The sequence below is a fragment of the Paralichthys olivaceus genome, chromosome 24 (assembly GCF_024713975.1).
Source record: "Paralichthys olivaceus isolate ysfri-2021 chromosome 24, ASM2471397v2, whole genome shotgun sequence".
NCBI classification, from domain to species: domain Eukaryota; kingdom Metazoa; phylum Chordata; class Actinopteri; order Pleuronectiformes; family Paralichthyidae; genus Paralichthys; species Paralichthys olivaceus.
Genome location: NC_091116.1, coordinates 6,730,201 through 6,750,391, shown reverse-complemented (window position 1 = coordinate 6,750,391; position 20,191 = coordinate 6,730,201). Strand labels below are relative to the sequence as shown.

The window sequence follows — 20,191 nt, the reverse complement described above, 5'->3', positions numbered from 1 at the left end:
TAACTGAATGTGCTTTTTATGTAATTTAGCTCGAAATGTGGGTGATTTTGGTTCTGCCATTTTGTTTACAGAGAAAATTGTGACAGATATTCTAATCTGCAACTGCATTTAGTCATTATTCAATTTGCTATATGCAATGTCAATATACTCAGCATAATATATAAATTGGAACAACCTCCCACAAGAATGAAACCCCCGCCCAGAACACGTTTAGAGATAGTTTAGAGACAGTTTTCCCACAAAGCACACAGTACAAGCATTACAGCCACTAAGTGCATATTTGGTCATTGAATCTTAGGGTCATCATGATCACATAATGTGCTCCAGAGGCTCCCAGTGGCACAAACACATTTATTTCCAACAAAAACTCTTTTCATACTTCGACAGGAAACCTTGCATTCGCACACTTAACCACGGCCGGCTCGAACCTGATTAATGCTTAAACCAATTACAGCTTCCCCCAATTAGAGAACATTACCAGGTTAAGAGCTCTAATTTATCTTCCTCAGATTGTTTCATGAAGTATCTGTGGATGTTTGTCAGCAGATTTATTGAAGTACTTTGGTATGTGGGAGCTCAGGGGCCATCCGTGACACCCCTCCTCACGAGATGCAAGCGGAACATGCTAGTGTGATTCTTGGAGCGACATTGTGATCCAAGTTTGTAATTAAGAAGCAGGGAGCAGCGCGTCACGCACAGACACATCACTCTGCTCCTCAGCCATAATGTTGCCCTGTAATGCCCTGTGTGGTCTCAATTACACTTTCCATGATGTAGAATAACAGCATTACAGCAAAGCAAGACATGCATTCATATACTCGTAATTAAATAAAATCCAAATCAAGATCAGACCCGAGTGATCTCGAGCTACATTCATTTAGACGGATGAAGGGACAGCGCTGACCTCTTGGTTGATTCTTAAAGAGACAGTGTTCGAAGGTCGCTTGCAATGAAAACAAACATTTCACGCACTGTTGGAAAATTTTTAGGTTAAGGATCCTTCATCAGATCAGATGTTCTTAACGGAGCTATTCAAAAGTTAATTTACTATATTTTGCTCTTTTGAAGAGAGAGTAATTAAACAATACATCACCAAATTTGAAAATTGCACCATATAAGACAAAAACAGATCCTCCGCCTTATTTGGAATCTCCATTACTAACAAAAAGTCTAACATCTCACACTTTAGTAAAACACCTTCACTGTAAATGAATGCAATACAAATCGTAAATGCTGTCCTTATTTACCAAACTGTATTTTTCTCATGAAAAACTCCATAATCATGCTAAGACAGTAGCTAGTTAACAAAACAATGACAATCTGTATCAAGTAAAAAGTGTCTACTTTAAACATAATGACTTTATATCACTGCTGGTTAGATATATTAATATCATTTATTTGTGAGGTCCTATAGTGACTGTTTTCACTTTTCACAATAACCAAAAGCTTTTTAGTGAGTTAAGTTCTCTTGCAGTTGGTCAGACTGAAATCCTGCAGATTTTACTGCTGCACATGATTCACCACCACCTATGTAGAAGCAACATTTCAACTTCAACAGACAAACAAATTCCACCATTAAAACAACATGGAAATTGTTCTTGTTGTCATTCATCAATTGCAGAGCGAGTCTCCCAGTGGTGCCAACTCAGTTTCATTTGTAAATCGTTTGTGATGCTCTCCCAGCAGCAGCCATGCAGAGGTCAGGCAGATGGAGAGGCGTCTCTACCTCCCTCCCACCCGTCATTGCCATCTACCTGCATGGGCACCCAGCCCCATGGCCCCTGCATTGGATGGAGGTTGTGGTGGCGGTATGCAGGAGGGGAGGGGCAGTGTTGTCGTTTGCCTCAGCATGGCGCGCTGATGCTAATGGACTCACGCAGGAGTCCAGGCTAGATTGGTTATTTTGGTCTTAATTCAGCCATTAACATTTCATTAATGCACTGTCCTACTGCTCTTCTGCACCGCAGCCTGCCGGCTGCTGCCTGCTGATGACTGCTGCAGGCTGAAAAACACCACACTCACTCAAAGTGGATGGGATACTCTGTATGTATGAGTCAATGAGCATGCATCTATCTTAGCAAATGTGTGTGTTTCACTATTCTATTAAAGATGAACTGGCATCATGTCATACATGACACAAATGATCATATGTGTGTGTAACATTTTCATTTAAATATTAGATACTCTGATCTGGACCCGAGTTGTTGGTGCAATAGTAAACTCCGATTAACCTTATATATAAATAGACGATGTGATGGTGCCAAAAAGTGGTAGGATGAATGATTATAAGAAAAGTGAGCTTAGTTTTAGGTGGGAAACATTTTGTGTGTTTGGTTTAATTTCTAGCTACATTTAATTTAATATGAGGTATTTTGTTCAGATCTGAAAAGTTATTCGCAGCAGCGTTGGTTTTGATTGTGTTACATGTCCAGGTATCGTGATATAATGGTCGAGAATAGCAACCTGCTTTATTGCTGCGCTTGTAAGCGATACAGTGGTGGTAATAACAGCTATACAAAACTGCAAACATTCTAGTTAAGACATTCAGACTGTAAAGGGAAGTGAAGCTTAGTAATGGAAACATTAAAGCTTATTCAAGAATAAAATAGAAAAAAAAACCAAACATTGATTATCACAGTATTGTGGCTTTAACCCTTGAGTCTTCATAAAATTACTTCCTTGCTGATCCAGGAATTAGGGGCTTATTCTACACTTGTACAGTTAATGTATGATATACAAACAGGCACAGTGCTGGAGTATTTGTGGATGCAAATCACTCTCACTCCATTATGCTCAAGGCTCGATCAGTTGCTAAGGTATTTGCCTCATAATGAACACGGCATCTGTAAGTGTGTGTGTGTGTGTGTGTGTGTGTGTGTGTGTGTGTGTGTGTGTGTGTGTGTGTGTGTGTGTGTGTGTTTGTGTGTACCTGCGCTCAATCCAACAAGTATAACACAGTATTCTAATTAGACATCTATGTTTATTTAATGCGTCCTGAGTAAATTAGTTGTATAAAATTATGACTAATTAAGTTCTGCATTAATAACTGAGGCGCAATGGCAGCCTTTTCTGCTGCTGTACAAAGACTGGCACATAGGTAATCATCATATCTGTGTTCCTGATTAAGCTTTTTGATCATCAGGACATGACATATGATAATATATCCTCTAATCTACATGCAGGGGCTGTTGCATATTTAGATTACACTTGAAAAAGAGATGACTAACATCTGCAGCAGCAACAATCTAGTCTGGTAATTTAACTTGGATGTTTTATAATGTGTATTAAAAAATAGCAAAAGAAATAACTTTTGGTGCAGATCTGCATCAGGGGACGTCTCCAGACATCTTTGTGAATTAAGGTGTTTTTCAAATTTGCATTGATTTCTCTTAGAATAATTGGTGCATCTTGATGATGTTTAGGGGACTGATATTTATGTGCAATTTGGTGCTGATCCAAATAAAAATCTGGATTTAGTGGATTTGAAAGTGGTCTCATGAAGGGAATGTTGGCAGAGGTATGCACGCTATCGAGTCACATTCTAGTTTTATTTATTTTTCTTTTCTTCATTTAACTCATTCAATTATTTCTGAACATTTACAATATGTCACAGTGGCGTGACAAGTTTATATGTTATGTACACAGCAAAAGGCGTATACATTTCAGGGAGAGTGTACTATCTTTCCCTGTTATATTTTATTATCCTTTGTAACAATAGAAATAATATGTGTTTTTTAGTGTTCTACTCTAAACTTTCAGAGTAAAGGACTCTTTTGGTAAAGTAATGTTACACCCTTTATCAAAATAACAAAATGAAAATTAGGAGAAATGCATCAAACAGGATCCTTCTGCCGCCAACATCTAACATTTGTGATTCAATGACAAAAAGACAGACTATTGGCACAGCCCTTAAACACATTTGATATTTCTGGATCAGTGACGCTGTAGGTAGACTGTTCATCTGTCATTACTTAACAGTGAGCGCAGAAGAAAAAAAAAACCAAAGCGCTACATGAGTGATGAATATCCGGCTTTATCGAGTATGTGTGTGATATATGAGATTGGTTGATAATCGACACTTAGTTCTGCCATATGGTTGGACCCGCCTGCCAAGGTACAAGGACTCAAAATATGGAGGTAAGCGCTCAGGGATGGGAGAGTGGCAGATCCCCTCCAAGCAAATGGAAGAGAACGTGGGTGTGATTTAAAATAATGGCTTGAGTGGCTCCTGAATGCTTTTCAAGGACATGTGAGCTGGTTCGTTCCAAACTCTGATATTTAGCATTTTAAAAAAACACACTCCACTCAAGTAAAATGGATGATAGTTCAGAATTATAACAGATTAGGGTACATAAGAAAAAACAAATCAGGAATGCAAAGTAAAATAGTTTCTGACAGTTTCCTGTGTTTTAGGATAAAGAATGATAATGGTATAGAACTTTTCACTCAAGCTTTTGAAGTAATTATCAGGAAAAGGCAACAATATAATTGGACATGGGTTTTTTACCCATATGGAAAAGATTGGGAAAACTGTTACATGAGCGTAGTCACTTTCGTTGGTGCCCTCCATCACCTCACTTATATCAGATGATGTACAGCACACCCTAGAATCACTGTCTGAAAACTTAAACACATTACAGATGACAGCAAGTGCCAGGCGAGCCACGTTTTGGGCACGGAGGGGTCGGACTCTTGCTCCGTTGTCGACAGTAATAACCTCATCAATGCCTCTTTAAAAAAATCACACCCTTTCATTGTGAAACTAAACCCATGTCCATCACGCTTTTGTGAGGTTATTCAGACAGTCCCATATGTGAGTGGCATGCCAACACAAACGATGGAATAAATAAGTAAACACAGGCACCAGTAGCATTAGGAGATTGGTTTTGTTAAAGACCTCTGACAAGACGTCTCTCGGATACTGAGGGGAAGGTAAACAAAACAACTGGCGTGCGGCTGCCAACCTCGGGCCCCAAGGCAGGCCTGTACTCACTTGGCGGCTTCCGACAGCGAGGGAAATCTCAAGCAGTCTGCTTTTCCATCCTGTGCCTGAAAACACAGCGAAGGAATACGGCTTATTTTAGACAGGGCTGAAAAAAGAGTCTTGATTCTTTTTTTTTTTCATGTGACTAAAACTGGGTAATTTAAAAAAATGTGTTTATCCTTTTGCCCCCCCCTCCCCTATTTTACTTCCTGTCTCATGATGTTCTCAAGACATCGCTGCTGGCACCGTTCAGAGCTGCAGCTTTGAATTCAGGGAGGATTCATCTTTGTTGGCTTATTATTCAAATAATTACCACTGTCTAACGAAGACCAATAAACAGTCGATCAGAAAAAGCAAAGTCTTCCAGAATAAATATATATGCCAGATTCTTGTCATCCTACACTTGGGGGGGCTTCTGATAGGCTCAATGGATTTCAGATGGGAAGGAAGTGTAGGCTTTGAAAGTTCTGTAATTCCAGGTGGCCAGGGAGTGTTTTGGCAGGCCGGCCTGTGCGAGGCTCGCGAATCGCCAAGAAAGGGGACCTGGAGTAGGTGGAATGTTAATCATGGAGAGAGGAGAACATGTGTGACAAAGGGAAAGGATGGAAAACACATGTCCCATTTCACACTTATTTACCTTTGACTGCCAAACCCCTGCCAGATTAAAGGGAGAAGAGGCGGGGGGAGCGGCAACGGCAAAGGTGGAACCCTTTTAAAGTTTACCTCTTTGATGGAGACGCCAAGTCTTTGATAGCATTTCAAACATTTCGGCGAGGATGGAGGAAACTGTGGCGTGACTGAAACTCGGCCCTCAGTGGGGCAGCAGCCCACTGACAAAGAGCTATGTGTAAAGACAAGGGGATGGGATATTGATTAACTGCTATTCAGACGTACAAAAACATTTTGCAAATTACGACCCAGAGAGGCAGAAACTAAGACACCAAACAATTGTATTCATGCATTTGCTGTAAAAAAAAGTATAAGAGCACAGCTGTGTTTAGTTGAGCTGAAGTTTTAAAGCTAAAGTTTGTATTTTCTTTACATGGGGAAAATACATTCATTGAGTTTTGATATGACTGCTCCCAAAGGTGAAGCCTAACTGTCTCAATTGCCCCCTGGTGGCTGTCGTAAATCCTGCCTCCTCCATGTCAGTGGATGGGACATGGGATTAAAAACTCAAAGTAACTGTCAAATACATTTTTCAAAATGGTTTTATGTCATTTCAGATAGTTCTTTTCACACTGATGAACAAGTGTTGCAATTCGTTTTTTGATGCTATAAAAAGGGGGTGAATCATCGTGATTGCCTCATGATTGGTTTATCGAGCGTATAGGTGGGACCTTGATACCAGAGCTCCGTCCTCTGCTACTGCTTAGAGTCTGGCTCCAATTGCACAAGATGACAGCGTTCATTTTTTAATTTCTAGATAGTGGGAGGAAGTGGAAACCCGTCCATCTTTATATATAGTCTATGATATTACTATATATATCCCATCTATGTTATAGAATCTTGAACAAGCTTCTAAGCTTTAAATCAATGAGCAATAATAAACAGTATATACTGTATTATATGACATGTCATTTTCAATGGCTGCTGCATGGTGAGTAGTCTTTGCTCACATAAAGCCAAGTATGGCCCTCATTTAGCTGAAGATACTATTATCTCTGCTATATAAATGTATTTTGACTATATTAATCAGCACTGTCTTTAGGAGGAAATGTACTGTGAATGCCACTACACTTAATTAACTCTGACGTCCTACATTATCTCAGGGATAATAATATCCTATGCATTATATTTTGTGGTTAAAACACAGCTCATTATTCCAGTTTGAGTCAATTTGGCCTTTTGACTTTAAATGAAAGTTTACATGGTTTTTATCAAGATGAGAAAATATAATCCCCTGCATCCAGAATTTATTTAATCCAACAGCTACTAATGTTTTAGAGGTGCAGATGTTTTCTTTTTATTTGGGATGGCAAAAATCCACCATGACATTGTCTAGGAATGTCTTAATGTCAGAGTACAGTGTGAGTATGACAGGTTTACGGTGGGCTGTCAGTACTAGTCAAATGAATTTACCCATTTACGAACAACATCCAGTGGAGGCTCCGCAGAGAAGACGGCACGACTTTGAAATTTTCCGAGTTTTTTATTTCCCCCAATGCCATCCTGAACTGGAGGACATAAGCACGCTTTGAAAAGACGGTTAAAAAGTGAGGGTGTGATTGGAGTTGAGAAGTTTGCAGCTGTAATGGTGACTGAGATAAGTGTAACTTATTTCATTTGTCGGTGGTGTCACATGCTTTTGCTGCTTTGAAGTGGCAAATTAATGACAAGTGAGAACAGTAGCCATTCTGCAGAGAGAATGACCCCTTTTCTAATGGCTGTGTGGCACAGTGAGAGAGTCATCTGTCGGCCCCATCTAATTATGTGAATCGAGCAGTTTGAGAAGTGTCTTAAGGCTGTTTAGGAATAAAAGGGACATTTAAATGCAGAGCACTTTGAAAATTACAGATCCTTCAAAATACTTTCCACGGACACGTCGCTTCTCCGACGCCAAGACACATTTTTTCTTCGTCTCGTTAATTCTGTGCTTTGAGAGTACAGGCGGCATTCAGGGGAAAGAATTCGGAGATAGCTTAGTGCCACCCTCCACCCCCCCCACCCCATCTCAGTTTCCCTCCTTCCATCGTAAACAGGATTCTCCAGCTTCTATGAAAAAGGACATTCACACTGGAAACAGTGCATCCCTTGTTCTAAATGTATAATTTCAGTGTGATATTTATATATGTGCTACTGTCTGCCATGTATCTTACACTGTCCATAGGCACTGTCTCTAAGGACCCCCTGAAAAGAAATCCCATGCATTTGTAAAATGCATGATTCAAGTGATAATGACTTTAGGTTTTCGAGGCCAATACTGATTATTCTGTTTCCTTTATTGTAGCTGCCACAGCTGCTGCTAAATTTATCAAGTCGATTTAAACTTGACTGCTGTTACTCTTTGGCATAATAGATTTCCATCTCGCCAGGAGAGGAAAAAACCCTCTGAAACTATATTTACAACATTGTGGGGAAACTGAAAGCAGAGAAAATATGATTTTACAAGAGGGTTTTACAGATTGGTTCTGCAGCTGTGATTAGAGGAGGAGTCCAACATTTAATATTAAATACTGATGAAGTAAAAATATCTATTGTATTAAAACCTGTGCTGTTGCTAGTATAGCTATGAATACTCATGAACCTTCCTTCCTTAGTATGTGTGATATGAAAAAGAGCTGAAGACATTGTCCAGAATCTGTGACATGATGCATAATGGCTCAACTTCACAAAGACGGGTTATAGAGAGGAGCTACAGAACATGCATATCACTCTATTACGGTCTCTTAAAGAAAAGGTACAATTCAATCTGAGCATGTTTATTATTTGTCATGACAATAAAGTAAAATGAGTTGATTAATGAAATTGTTATTACATCCGTCAAGGAGGTTATGTTTTTACATGCATTTTGCTTCAGCCATATTTAGGGAACTGATATTTGTGAGTGTGTGCAATTTGATGCAGCCTTATTGAATTTGAAGGAGACTGTTGGGACTTGGCAGAGTATGTGCTCCATTTTCTAGTTGTTAATATAATAGTAACAATGTGTCATGCAAGTCTGCAGATACGCAATCAATACATACGAGTGTGTTCCGGTGTCTAACACAAGATTAATCTGAAATGTCCTGACCTGCTGAGCCTGTGCCATAAATTTAAATACACTTGCACACTGACGTACGCATTTATATTTGCTTAGTGTACATTATAGTAACGCATGTACATATACTGCTCTGAAGATTCCTTGTCCAAGTCATTTCAGAGGTTAACTTGAACATCTTGTATTCAAAGCCAGACTGTTTTTCCTCTTCTTTGGTTTTCCTAATTATTATTTGATTGCTCATTAGGCCCTGTGTTCGCTGTGCATGCATCTGTTCGTGAAACCTTTTTTTGTGTGCGTGTGTGTAATTTTTCATATGAGGGAGAAACAACCGTCTCCTTTTAATTACATTGTCTCGTATGCAGACATCTACAAATACAACACAGCGCAGTTTACAGAGTGATGTGTCTCAATGTAGAGTTATAATACGATATGCACTACACATAGAGTATTTTTGGAGGAAGAAACTGGGAAACAGAGAATTGCTCCGACCTTCTCCTTTCTAGCAGCTGTCCCTGCGGATACACACCCTGCTTCCCTTCTCTTACGGGGTATGATGTGTGGATGAAGGCTCTTTCCCGTGCCATAATGACTGTACACCAAGATTTTCAAGGGCCCGCTCATGACAATCCCATTTTCTGTGTAATTTCATGGTTGTCTTCTTGAATGAAGATATTGGCTGCTCTGAAGCACGAGGTCAGACTCTCCCTGCTCCGTTTTCTGGATTGTTCCGGAGTATGTTTCCCTTCACTTGATGAAAAGTAATTCATCATTTACACCCCTGAATTCTGCCACTTTTTTTCCTTTTTTTTTTTCTCCTCCCCTCGCCAGACTACCGTCTCTTTTTGCAGTAACAACTTTCTTCACCATTCGCTTTCAGATTCCCCCACGGTACCTTAGGGCGGCGTTGAGAGATAGACAGGTTCAATACGACCGCAGGTCAGCCATCCCTGAGAACAGGTTAGCCCTCCCAGGCCTCTCCGCTGCCCTCTACCCGTGATAGAGTTTGTCACCTCTCTACCTCTGGAAGTCAAATCCTGTCAGCTCAGGCATCCTTCAGTATCCCCGAAGTGGCTTTGGCACCCAGTGGGGCATGTGAGCTTAAAATTAATTTTTTCCCCCCTTCTGTGTTTTTTCTTCTCCTTGAGATCTGCCAGATTTCCCTTAAGGGAGGTGGTTGACAGCCAGTGGACGACCTCAGCCAATCGTAAGGCAGCCGTGGTGTAAGAGACACCTGGGGAAACTTTCCCTTCCCCTCCTGGAGCTGGAGGGGGCAAAGGTTTCTGAAATGTTGAGGAAAAGGAGGCAGAGGGCTGGGAAAGGGGGTTGGCTGTTGCTAAGAGACCTTTTTTTCTCTCCTTCGATCCCACCTCGCTTCCTGCATGGCCTCCTGACTGCTCTGCCGGGGTAAATTTAATTGTCTCACCCACGCCTTCTAAAAAAACATACTTTTAATTGTTTTCATTTCATCGCTGGCCTTCCTGCCTGAAGAAAGTACAAACATATTTCCTCATGACTCCTCTTGCAAATAGTTTTTTCATGCAAAGTGATGTTTAGATTCTTCTAATCAATGAAGCCTTTGGCAAGCAGTGAAATACTTGTTCTGCACATATGCAGATTCCTTTGAATCTTTCTGGCTGAACATATGTGTGCATGTGCGCGCTGATATTAAGTAGCGGTTTTAAAGCGACTCACGATGCTGGCTCACGTGACTCCCCTTTTCGCCAGCTGGTAACATCTGCAGAGTGTCCAGAGTCCAATCAGGGAGTCTTTAATACTGCGAAGAGAGGAAACCCTTGAGACTTAAGAGAGACAGAACCTGATCATCCCGTCTCATCAAGGCTCTGGCTCTCCTGTGACCCTTCCACGCTGAATAAAACCTCCCCGCACAGCTCCTCAGAAACTAATTCCCGGGTACTTAAGGAAATACAATGAGCTCAGATTGGTATCATCAGTAAATTACACCTACGGCTCAGGCATCGTTGTCTGAATTCGACTCGTTCACGAAATGGAGGCTCCTTCACGGTGGCAGGAGATTATATTAAAGTCCACATGTTAAGGGCACGGTGACACACCTTCAATCCGTATGAGATCAGATAAAGCTTTTCTGAGACTTCTGATCCATTTGTGCGCAGGGTTATTTTCTGTTGATTTCTATGCTCTGCAGGAAGGAAATCATGCAGCAACTAGTTGTCACAGGGTATTAAGTTGTTCCTCCTGGAAAACGATAAATAAACATGACCTTTTAGCTAAGATGGCGTGAAGAAAGTGGGTTGTGTTTTTAATGTTCGCCAAAGAAATTTTTCATTGAGAGAAAAGCCTCCATCTTCAATTTTGATTAATTTCCTCATTGATTAAGCTTATTATTATAGATTGAATTCCTCTATTTGGAATGCACCTGCTTATTTTGAGTATGTTTTTAAATGGGGAAAATGGAACACTGGGGTTAAGCTATTTATTGTCTATATATCTTTTTAGATATAGATTTAAATATCTATATAATGGCATCAATATGAAAACGATGCTGCACAGAGCACAAGCAATAAAATTAAGACATTTTCTCAAAATTACTTTGAAAAACTCTCGGGTAAAATCAAAACCTGAATTCAATTTATTCCCAATTTCATTTTCATTTGTATCCATTGGACTCCGGTGAACTCTCTTCCTGTATGAGAAACACAGAAACTAAGTTATATTGAAACTGATGAGCTTTTTTAAAATAATTTGTGCACTTATTATATATTCATGATTACACGGTGGTTCATAGACTAAGAAAATTTGATGACGCCCAGACTTTAGAAACTTTTGCAATTTCCTTTAATAAACTGCCACTTCCTGATAAAGTGGTTTTATAGTTTTTTTTTACTTCCTGACATAATTATAAAACACATGGTGATCTGGGTTTGCTGTAAGTCTATCAATGAAAAAATGACTCATGCCCTCAGCAGACACACTCAGACACACAAACACAGTTTGCCCACGTCTTGCACATCTTCGCCTCGGAGCCACTGGAGCACCCAGGTGGCACAGAGGAGGCAGAGCAGGGCATCAGGAGAAGGGGAATAGCTGGAGATCTGTGCGTGTTTGCCATGGCTGAACGAACTGAGTGTGGCTGTGCGTTAAAAGAAAAAAAAATACATGCACAGATGGATTTTCAGGGTTGGGGGGGCTTGTGAAAAGGGGCAAAATCACATATCCTTCAGCAATTTTCATATCATGGCAACTGTAAGGTACCATTCAGACATATTTGTTCTTTTACAGCCTTATATACACCCTTAGATTGATAAAATATTATCGTGACTGGTATCAAAATTCTGTAAATATGAGCGAACATGAAACTTTACAGAATAAACAATGCAGAAAGAATTTGCATTTATGTTTACATTTTACTTGAAAATGTATTTTCTTCATTCAAATTCTAAATAATTGGTTTTATTTGTGTTTTCTTTTTATTTATCAATTACTTATAATATAGTTTATGGCTAAACTGCACATTTTTAAGCCTCAATAAAATGTCTTTGTCGTGGGGGTTTGATAATGACATCCAAGAATCATTGTCTTGTTTTTTAACTGCATATTTCTGCTCATTTCTAAATGTTGTATTTCCTGATATTAAGGTTTGTCCCCGAAAATATATATTTGGTCCAGGTCTTCTGACAATAAAGCTCATTCTGAGATCATAGGAGATATATATATATATATCTGTGCACCTGAAAACGTGTTTACAAAGGAGAAATTCTGAGATAATGTCATTATTACTAGTGGTTCACACTGAACCTAAGTTATGTAAAGAAATAGAGCAGGTATAATTTCTACATACACTTTTAAACCACTGCCTACAGACTTATTTTTAGGGTGGCGGAGCAGTTTGGGTCCAGAGAGCATTCCCTCCAATCACATATCAGCACTTTGAAATTTAGTTTCAAATGCATTAGGTCTGTGTAAGATTGATGCTTTGACCTGTTTGACTTCCAGCAGTCAGCTGATCTAGCAACACACCCATCTCCTCTACCTGAACATTGATCATTTCAGACACTATTTTTGGATTTCTGGTTTTTAGAAAATGTGTTCCAGAAGTGTAAGCTGTACCTGTTAGGGTTTCAGGTACATTATCTCCCCCTGCATGATTTAAGGAGCCCCTCTCAGCGGCAGAGAATTTCATAGTGTCTCGATGCCCATTAGCCCCTGCCGCCTGGACAACCAGGTCAGGCTAATGTGCTTTACCCTCAGGAGTGTGAAAGCTGTCCGGTTATCTGTCCTCCCCTCCTGCTCTCCTGCTCCCTCACCTCCTCGTGTCTGCTTGTCACCACAGTGAATAGGCTCGCAGTCCACACTCGTGGGTTTCTGGCCCCCTCAAATGAGATTTGACTGGAGTCATATTCTGATAAACATGCGCCTGAACGCTGGTGTTTACAGTTAACGTGGCTTGCAGGTGCAGCACCTTCCTGATCCCTTTAGGGCTAAAGTGATGCCAAAGTGCTGACATGCTGTCATCGGCACTGCCTCTGCACTTATTTACACATTTACATATAAGCTGAATCCAATACAAACAACTTACTGTTACTAGGCAATAGAGGGAAATAAAAGTTCTAGAAAAAATTAGAAAAGTTAAAGGTTTTCAATTTGTGTCTATTTAGTTTGAAAACCCTGTCAACAAACCACTTCCACTAATAAATAGACCTTTTTTCCTTTTTTGCAGGTTTTACTTTATAGCAAAAAAATATTTGGTAAGAAAACTAGAGCCTGACTGATTTATCAATTGGCTGATAAAAATCAGGTGATATGAGCCTTTACAGGTATATTAGTATCAGCCTTTCATCAATATAGAAATATATATCAATATATCATATCACATAAGTTTGCTAATAAGAAAACTTACTTGACAGAATATACAATGCAGAAAAGGTGTGCGTTAATGTTTCATTTAATTTTTCTATTTCATTTATCTGAATTCAAGTCCTATTTATTTGATAGTGTTTTCTTTGTGCTTCTCTAAAGCAGAAATACTTATATCCCTTTGTCAGCTGAAATCCTTAACATAACATATGTCCTCACATATCTGTTTTTCTTTAAATAAAAATTCAAACAGTCCTGTCACTTCCACGACTTGTACAACTGTTTTACTTGAGTCTTATCATTGCAGCCGGAAACACTCCCTCCCCTCCTCCTCCCCTCTTGGGGGATCTGAGCGGGGTGTTGGGTAGAAGCGAGGGGGGTGATGCATAGCGTAGGAGGCACATGCTATGATAAGCTAAACCTCGTGGGACGACAGTGAACTTGTTCGCAGCGGTACGCTGCTATCCCGCAGCCATTGATGAGCCTGATACGTTTAATTGGGGTGGTCCATTTCCCATCCAGCCTACCCCCGTCTCACCTCCTCCCACCACTCTTTGGATCCACTCCTCCTTGTCATTTATACCAGAACTATGACTGTAGGCAGGGGGGAGATGGAGGGGGAGGAGGAGAACTAAGAGCACAAGATCCCCCCACTAAACAGAGATAAAGAAAAAATGTAATACTTCCACATTTTCCAGTGCTCCTTTCATCATTACTCAAAAATTAGTTTTTAATGCAATGAGTAGCTCCAATCATGTTAAGGTCTGCATGATTCAGATAGTATCATAATTACAATTAGATTACATTACCGCAATCAGAGAAAGGGGGGATCGTTAAGAGAAGGAATATAAATTGCTTTAGTTTTACAAGTACTGAGCAAGCAGAAATTTGAATTAATCTCCACTTAAACATCTTCCCCCCTTACAGAACTGCAAAGCACGCTGGTTTCTTCCAGGCCATCAATACAAATTAAGAGAGAAGTATGATTTTTTTTCCTCCTCTCCTCTTTTTGAGGGTCTTAACATTTGAAGTTTCACACAGAGAGCAAATGTTCACTTCACACCGAAGTGACAATATGGGTTCAGAACTTTCTGTAAAGGGAAAGTGACTCCTTTACTTTCAGGAGAGGGTATGTGGTGATTGAGATGCCGCTGTATTCGGCCTTTTATGATGTGCTTGGCTGTACGCATGACAAGCTGCATGTTTAGATGTCAGTGTGACAATTTCTTCAATACATAGTGTGTGTTTGCATTGTGTTGTGCACATCAACACACAATACACTTCAAGAAAGGGAGGTTTATGCATAATCTCTAATAAAGATTATGCATTGTGGTCATAAATAATACGGAGATTACACTACGACCAAGTTCTCAATTATAGAAATATTTGACAAAAGCAGGATCATAATAAACATTGAAAAAGTCGGCTATGGTTAAAACTAGATTGTAAAAAAAAAAAGTAAAACTCTTTGCCAAGTATGAGCAGGAAATGTACTTCAAAAGTAACAGTACGTATTGGGTAGGACTATTATCACTAATGCATTACCGCATGTTACTGCAGCAGGACGTGGACCAGTTTAATTTTATTTTGTAACATCCAATAATCACTGGGGACAAAACATTTTAGCCACGTATCTTGTTTACGAGCACACCAAGTGTCCATATACAAATACATTCTTGTCTGTGGCACTCAGCCAGTGTCAGTGCAAGCCTGTCCGCCTGCAGTACATCAACGCGGACACATCACAAAGCACGAGCGACAGTTAATGTCCTCACTGTCCTCTACGACTGAGAAAAGTGTCTCAAAGCCCATTTGGTCACATTGTGCGGGATTATCCTGAACCGCGGAGAACAATAAAATACAAATCACTCAGAAACAGAAGTATAAACCATCAGTGGAATAGTGAAGTTAACAAATCCCTGATCCGCTAATGAATTAAGACTCCAGTCAAGAGCGGCGTTCCTTTCTTGATGCCGGCTGACAGTTTCTCTGAGCTATTCCCTTCACTTTCCACACAAACAACAGTTTTCATCAACTGTACTTAACGCATGAATGAATAATTAAAACAAAGCACTTTCCTCTCCTGTTCGCATCTCATGCTGCAGTTTGTGCAATTAATAACACAGATGATCGCCTTAGTTATGTCTGCATAACTTTTTTTTTTTTTTTAGGAACTCTGCCCATTTGCGAGATATCAATTACTTTTTTTCCGCTTCCTATTTATTTCCTTCTTAGGCCACGATTGGAGATTAATGTGCGCTTCTAAATTACCACACATGCCGGCCATTTATCAGCTCCAAGAACAATCCTGCAGATTCATCCCAACGCTAAGTGGCAGAATATTCATGAAATAGGGGGAAAAAAGGAGCAATTTTGTACACCCTTTGATGATTAAAAAAAGGGGGAAATTTCTCACTCTTGCTCATTTACTTTGTGGGTTTTTCGTCATTGTTTTCTCGTGCGGCCACTCAGAAAAGGACAGGCTTCATTGTGGAGTCAAATCCTTCTTAATTTAGCCGAAAACACGGACTTATATTTATGGGGGGAAAACAGCGCGATACATTACGGTCATACAATGTGATAATGGTGATAGCACAGTGCATTGTGCTTGTTTGTAAAGCCGTGGTGCCGAGGCCCATAATAGACCAGCATTCAATCCCTGACTTCAGTAATGAGTTGGGTAAACAGAGCTTTCAAAATGAGTTTCTAAATCAGTGCATAGAGGCACAGAAGAGGGAGGAAAGGAAAGAAAAAAAAAAAAAAACAGGGGCTGGGGGCTTTTGGTCCTCGACACCCCGGCTTTAATCAGGCATTAGGAAAAGGGAGTGAAGATGTTATGAAAATGCGGCGCTGGCCTTTGTTCAGCGTCTGTCATGGCATTGACTTCCCTGACACAATGCTACAATGCATGACGGATCAAAGTAATTAAAGTTCCAATAATTTACCTTCCTCTGTTGCGTGTCAAGTCTGCCAGACCGGCTGCTCTCAGGCCCTTCATTGATTTCCTCACCACTATCAGAGCGCGATCCTTAAAGACAGGGAGACATGAGGGCAGTGAGTGAGTGTGTGTGTGTGTTTGTGTGTGTGTTTAATAACTTTTCATGCTGATATAATAGCAACGCTTCAGATGCTTAACCATTAATGATCACAGACAGATGACGGAGACAAAGAGACGAGTGCCTCTGAACCCGCCTCACCCATTCCCTCCTTGTCAAATCACTCTTCTTCGTCTCCTTTTTCTGAAGTCGCCTGTCAACAGTCAACAGCTGCAGTGTTTTGACTGCACATTAACTTTCCTCACCGGCTCACAGTGGTCAAATCGGAGCTCGTCTTCTTCACCTTGTTAAACTTGGGAATCCGGGAGAAAACTCGGCTTTATCCCCAAATCCGTGGGAGATTCAGACGCCGGTTTGTGAGGATTGTGAAATCATTATCGGTACACAGAGGAGTAATTCTGTCTGCCGTCTAGGCCCGGGGATTGGTTTGTAATGCTTAGGAAATACTCCCTGCGTCGCCGTGGCAGCCCGGTTTCACCACAACAGTCAGAATAAAAAACTTCCCTCACTCATGCACTCGAGGTTACTCCATGTCTGTCGTCTTCCCTCCCTCGATTCCCCCCCTCTAAGGCACGACAATGTGTCATTGTCACTGAGGTTTTGCAGCAGGTTTCTGCACTGTGAGGTGCAGCTTGGTGGAAGGAAAGAGGGAAGGGGGCTCTCTTTTGAAGGCTTACTCCCCCCAAAAACCGTCTCTCCTCCCTTGACGAAAGTTAAATGGTTGAAGTATTCCTGTTCTGAGATGTGATTAGTGTGTCACACATTAAAAATGCCATATTAAATAATCCCATCCTTCAGGCTTTACTTCCTCACCAGGTATTAGCTTAGACAGAGAATAATCCTAAGCTATTTGGAAGTAGGGAATCCACATAAAGATCTTGGCACTCGGTGTTTGAATTTTCGATCTGCCTGGTAGGTGTGATACTCTATACGGACTTACAGCGCAGACAGCAGCGGAGGGAGCCGAGCTCGAGCGCTTAGAGCTCACCGACGCAGCGCCAGGTTCTCTGTTTCTAATCTCGTCTCTCGTCTTCTTGCTCAAGACATGACTCCCAAGATTTCTCGTCACAACTCAAGGTTGTAGACGATGCAGGAATGAAAGCCGGAGGACGTGTTTCTATGATGTTTCACTTCTGCAAGTTTGTTCCATGTTAAAGATTTAATAGTTTTATTTTGAAATACACTGAAACAAATGTAAAGAACAATGTTCGTGCGGTTTCAAAATCCTAAAAAGATCTTTACAAGATGATTTTGAAGCGGAAGGAAGTGGAAAGAGTTTAGAGATATTTATTTATCTGATCAAGACAAAACCATGTAAATTGAGGTCTATATCCCCACATATGGGACGCTGCCTCTAGATTTAAAGAAATTAAATTACCTTTTTTTAATGGACTGTTTTACCATCACACAGAATTTCAAAATCACAATTATTCATTTGAAAAGAGTCAAAGTTAACAAAAGCCTGTGAAAGGGTTTTCTATAATTACTGTAAATGGGAAGCTGCTGGTGTGGCCATTTCAAATGTGATAGGTTCAGAGTCCATGTGACTCTGTCAAGGAGAACTTGTTTCCATCTGAGGAAAAAATAAACAGATTACACAACTGCAGCTAAAAATGAAATCGGAGCAGGACAGGAATCTTTATCTTGTGTGTTGCGTGTCATGCGTTGCCTGGAGCGGAGCTGGAATGATGCTGCAATCAAAATGTAGAAGTAATGTCCCTCACATGTTGTTTTATGGTATCAAAGAGTTCAATGAAAGACAAATTTGATCGCAAATGGCCCTTAAGGTTGATTTTCTTTACATCTTACGGAAACTGGTGCAATGATTTGTAATTCGTTAGGGTCGGACATCATGGAGGCATAAAGACTTGTTTCAGCTGAGACACTGGGACCTATTCATGCACAGCACAAAATATATGGGATGAATAGAGTATTTATAAACTCATCACACAATGCAGAGTGTGAGCAAGTGTCGAACATGGTAGAATGTCAGTATGTCCTCCTGCCTGACAAAGGGGGCTTTAAATCAGTGGGTTTGTTTTCATCCCTGCTCGGAGGTCAGCACCCTGTGGCTGTGTATGGCTAATTATCATCGCGCAAATGGGTCATGGTTGTCATTACTTCTGGTCACATGATTATGTTCATCCAACATGTTTTTCTCGCTCTTTTTGAACGGGGATGACAATGGAGCCACAGTATTGGGGAGACGCCTCAGAATTTCCCCCCGAGGATAAAGATTTGTTACGCGGTCACAAGTCATTTCAATTCAGAGGTATATTTATCACAGACTCTAGGTCATAACCTCCCCTGCTGGTTTAAAAATACAAATACTGAGTGTTGTGCTGTGTTGTGTGTTGAGAAATACTCCCAACTTGAGTTTTACAGAATTTGTTTCACAGTGCACTGTATCAACGGACCAATTATACATTTGTAAACAAGATTCAATGACTGCTCAGCTCATGAGAGGTCAACAACTACAGTACTGTGTATTTGTCTTGAGGGATGCACTTAAGATTACACTGGTGTCATGATTAATGACCATTTATACAAAATCAAACCAACTAATATTTAAAATTGTGTGTTTGCCAGTGTTTTCCAAAAAGAGATCGCTGTTACCAATATCATTTGTACAAGTGTTTACTCTTGGGTTAAGGTGGTTTTGCAGAAGGGCCTAAGGAAGATCTTAAAAATAAAAACATTGCCTAGCTGATAGAATAAATGTGTTCCTCCTGTCAATCCTGCATTGAATTACTTTTTGTCGTGCATCTGTATATATTTTGCACAATTATACTACTTTCAGTCTTGCATTGAAATCCAGATATTCGCCAGATATTATCTTGAGGGGCCGTATGTGAGAACGCAAATGTCTGAGCCAGTTGCTGAAGACATTTATCTCCGATGTGAGAATAGAGCTAGACAATGTCTGAACATTTCACAGCCAGTAAATGAGAATGTTGAAAAAAAGGACATAGATATGTCAGGATGAAAAAGAGGAGTGCTACACAGACATAAATGACAACTTGGAAAAAAACAGGATTCAAGAGCTTTTGGTTAAAATGTCCGGATCTACTTGGTCTGAAAATGGCTATAGTTCCTCTTCTATGTTGGTTTAAGGTATCATAGTCATAAGGGAACATCGGTACATGGCTAAAGGAAACTAACATTCCCTGTAGGTATTGGATAACTAAACGCAAGTATTTGCACTGCAACATCACACTACTTTTGTTTTTGAACCTCAGAAATAACATTATTTATATGACCACAATGGTTAACTCATCAGAAAAATCATTTAAATACAAACAAAAGTTGAAATCCACTCTTTTAAAAACTTTTCGGAGACAAAGTGTTGTCCAACCAAACATAACATTGTGTACCATAGTTTTTTCCAAATACAGCTCTATTGTACTGCAGCTCATTACCGCAACAGACTATTTTCTCATTTTTTATGAGTGTGGTCACGAGTCAAAGCCAACCTTGGAGCACGATTGGAGACAAGCTTGTACAATGATCTCTTCACATTTGATTTTAAACAATGACTGCTTGTTTCAAGTGCAAATATGGTGCCACAAAGGTCATGTCAGATGATGTATATTTGTCATTGCAGCTGTTTCTCTG

At 40.2% G+C, this 20,191-nt stretch overlaps 1 long non-coding RNA gene across 1 annotated transcript in view; it reads right to left on the bottom strand.

Annotated features, from left to right (window-relative positions):
• LOC109639014 (uncharacterized) overlaps positions 1–20,191 on the bottom strand; it is a 303,271-nt gene that overhangs the window by 206,904 nt on the left and 76,176 nt on the right. Inside the window, exon 5 of the long non-coding RNA XR_011240369.1 lies at positions 16,466–16,548. This is a non-coding gene — a long non-coding RNA (uncharacterized lncRNA). The remainder of the gene's footprint in view (positions 1–16,465; positions 16,549–20,191) is intronic.